Consider the following 4,364-nt stretch of genomic DNA (forward strand, 5'->3'; position numbering starts at 1 on the left):
GATGGAGCAGCAGGAGCTGCAGCACGCATAAAGATACTCTGGCCAGGTGCTAGAAAGTCTCTTTGGATGACCCAACCTCCAGTTGCTTCAGGGCATGCTCCAGGGACGTGCCCTACGCTGCTTTTTTCTAGCATGTTTTCTTTTGATACTGGGATTCCCCGGTATCAAACATAGAGTCTGCACTGTATATTTGCAGCATGGGGAACATTTTTTGTTTGTGGCCGTTTCTCAAACTGCTTTGAGGTGCTGCAAAAGATATGTGCTTGCTTGTGTAGACATGGCCCTTGTGTCTATTTGTTTACAAGATACTGTTTAAAAGTTTTCCTGTTCCTAGTTTATGGTTGCACTGAGTGTATACATTCCCCCTTGCTCAAACAAATAAACTACCTCATTATATGGAAAATATATTTGAATACGAAGGTAAAATAGTTTTTTTCTGTTTGTACAATGCCTAACACAACAAATCCCTATTCCATGTTAGGGCTTAGAAGTAGTATAGTAAATATAATTAGCAGTCACCATCATCACAGTGACAAGATGGTGAATGAGATTATCAAGATACCTTTTCATTCTTCACAAGTTGTACCTTTAACAGAGGTACACAACTATCCCAAGGTTTCCAGAAGTTCCTTATTGCTCAGTACAAATACAGATCACAAGCTGTCAACTCACAGGCAGTTTTGGGTGTTGCAAAAACCTGTGCTTCCTTGTTCAAAAAGTCAAATATATAGCAGGGTATCTATGGACTGACAGCATTCTCTCCTTATTCTGTGCCAACCCCCAAAAAGTATTATTTCACATTGCTGATCATTAAAAAAGAGAGCAGCAAAGCAACTTGCTATAAGTCCTGCTGCTACATTTGCAACACTTCTCTGGTATAGGGCCCTCATATAGGGTGAGGTGTCTCATCTGTTTGGGTTTCATAAACTGAAGGCATACCTAAAGACACAGATCTCAGATGTTTGCAGGTTGAGATATCAAGTACCTAGACAAGCCCACTGTACATATACCTACAGTCTATTGCTAATGCTTTTTCTTTTGTATATGAAACAGTCGTGTTGGTGTGATTTATTCTAGATCTGAACCTTTTATGTCTACCTCATTACAAACATATATGAAAGGGACTTGATAAAGTAATAAAGCTATTTTAAAGAAAATTCTAAAAAAATACTATATGTCCTATAAACCAAAAGATTTAGACTTCCATTGGGATGCAAGAGGGAAAAATTGGAGATTTCAGTGATGAAACAAGTATGTTTAGTTTTTGGTAAACCCTCACAACTTTATTGCAAGTTTTACAATAGCTGGTGTTATTCTTGAAGATCTAGTGTCTGCAATTGGGTGATTATGTGAGAATCTCAGCTTTCATTTATAAAATAAGCATGTAACCCTCCCAGATGCAGGGAGAAGCTTTAAAAGAGCATGCTAAAAGTAAAAAAAAAATTGAATGTTTTGAGTAAGTGATATTACATTTCTGTCAAGCCAAATATAAAATAAAAATAAGACAGTAACCAAAGGATTTATAGAAGGTAATTAATGAACATCCTAGGCCTTCCAAGACAGAAAGGTACAGTCAATGGGACTACATGCTTTTTTCCCATCAACATCAGAAGATTCAACTGAAACATCATTTATCTCCTTAAGTCTTATACTGTTTTTGCCTCCCAGGCCACATCCACAGAACACCTTGTGTCGCTGCTACTTGTCTCTCTGGCATGCAGCAAGTTATCCCAAGTTGGGTAGTGGAGGCTGGGGCCAACACTGGACATGTCCCAGCAGCCTTACCTGGGATCCTGGGGGCCTTCGGAGTGGTGATCCTACTGCTCAGAGCCTAGTCAGAAGCTGGAGCATGGCTATAGCCAGCCAGACTCCAGTTTTAGGTGATATGAGCTGTCCCTGCGTGTGCACTTTTTTTTGGGTGCATGGATTTTTTTTACCCCAGGATCTTCTAGGGTCAAAAAACATCCCCATGCTGCTGCTTTGCAGTACAGAGAACACTTGAATGTGCGGTATATGGTACTGCAGACATGTCTGCAGCACCACATACTGCATGCCTCTGCTTGTCTGGACATGGTCCTAATGCCTTCTACTGACCTGGTTTGGCCATTGTGATTACATAAGATAGGTTCAGCCAAACAAGATCACAACAGAAACACCTGGCCTGCATAATCTTCATGACAAAACAGTCATGAACGTGAAAAATGCCAGCCTTGTAAAGTCCATAGAATTCTAGCTAGAGAAAAAAAATTATTAACACTCTTTATAGCTACTAAATCCATTTTTGAGTAGACAAGCATCTTCATGCAGCTGTTGGAGATGTCCTGGAAAATATATCTGTAAAAATATTTTAAGGATATGAATGTCACAGTCACTTCATCTCATTCGATCATTAGTAGTGGCAAAACCCAGAGTTTTACACCTTGAGAGAAGGGTTCAAAGATACAATTCTTTCATTTTAAAAGTCATAACTTCAAGATGTTTAGGATTACAGAATTGTGTGTGCATCTTGGAGTAAGACAGCAAGTATGCATGAATTTTCAGAAAGAAGCAATTTCACTTTCAACGTTTTCACTAACTCATAGATTATGAGGTAATCTATATAAATTAGACCCCAATTGGTCTTTTACACAAATATTTAAAAACTTCTATACACATTTAATAACTGAATCATATCTCTAAAAGTTATTTTTGCTGTCTGTTTTATTGTCCTTCATTATGGACTTCAGTCACATAGATTTTGAAGACATATATCTTATATTTGCAACTTGAAAAGTGTTCTCAACAGCAGTTGCATCAAATTTTCACTTCAAAGTGAAGAAGTCACCAAAGCTTGTGGAATTTAGCTGTAAAGGAATAAAAAGTATTTCTGAAGTACACAAATACCTCACAATTGCATGGGGAGCATGCAAGTTAAAAAAAAAAGAGTAATTACTGATAATCATAAAAGAAAAAAAGATATATAATAATGAAAAGAATTCATAAGTCAATCTCTTAATTAGAAAGTATTATAAATATCCTATACAATTTGTAAGACAGCATCTAGGGTTTTTGAATAATCAAAAGAGAACAAACAGCAATTGTTTTACATTTCTAAAATCCTTTGTCAACACGGATAAGGGAGAGTCAGAGTAGAAAATTGTGTCACTATAAGGGTTGCTGATGAAATCAGTTCATCTGCTATCTCTTATGACAGTATAAAATTCTTCATTGTGAGTGACAACTGATGGTATCTACAGTCCAAATACTGCCACATTTTCCTTTACCAAGGAATAATAATCATTTTGAATGATTACAGGGGAGTAAAATGGGATGTTTCTGCAGGATAAAACTACTTATTAATGTTTTTCAATGAATTTGGTACTTATGGTTTGACCAATTGAGTATTTGTCTCAGGTATTAGAATAGGACTTGTACAAGTTTTATTGGATATTTATCTGCTGTATCTGTGTCATGTCTGCACACTTTACACAGTTGCATGCTCATTATGCATTGTAGGTAAATTCTGCCTTCATCAACTCAGGTTCATAAAAAGTAAAATGGATGTACTTTGCTCAAGTGCACAAATAGCATTGCTCAGGATGTTGAGAGACATATAATATCCTACAGCAGAACAGAATAGGGCATGCCTAATTACAAACTGCATGATCCTTCAAGGTGTTGAATGTGTTCTATGAAATGCTGATCACTCTGAACTCCTATTAATTTCAATAGCAGATGACTGTGCATAGAACCATCCAGGCTTTAGGGTTGTTGGTTGTAGCTGTGCTGGTCTAAGGACATAGGCAGGAACGGTTCTTTGGATAGATGTGATATCTTTTATTAGTCCTTATGCCTGAAGAAGGGTGTTTGTGCCCGAAAGCTTGTAAAGAACATTTTTTCCAACTATTTATTTGGTCTAATAAAAGATACCATGTTTACCCAAAGAACCTTGCCTGTCATAGAACCATCCAGGGAATGACTCTTGTAGGTTTTGGTCAATATCCCATAAATCTGGCATAAAGAATGTAGAGGGGAAAAGACTATGGTCACAGGAAGGTATGTATCAGCTATGCTAAGGCTCTATGTAAGATACTAGTAAAGTGCAAGTTGCTCATGAGAAAAGCTATATCAACAAATATAAGACAATCCAGCAAGTGTCATTCTGACCTCCACAGCAGGATTTCTCTTGCAATGCTTGTCTCTCTCAGTATCTGATCACTTACTGCTACACACACTTTAAGGCTTATTGTTCGAGAAGACATTCTTGCATTTTTGCAATGTAAATTTACATGTATAATAAATAATACATTATTATTGATTAAAAAACACAATAAATGGTCATGAACTGTGTAAGGAGTTCCATGAAAAATCTAAGAATGGTAAAA

Source organism: Alligator sinensis, unplaced genomic scaffold, assembly GCF_000455745.1.
Source record: "Alligator sinensis unplaced genomic scaffold, ASM45574v1 scaffold484_1, whole genome shotgun sequence".
Lineage (NCBI taxonomy): Eukaryota > Metazoa > Chordata > Crocodylia > Alligatoridae > Alligator > Alligator sinensis.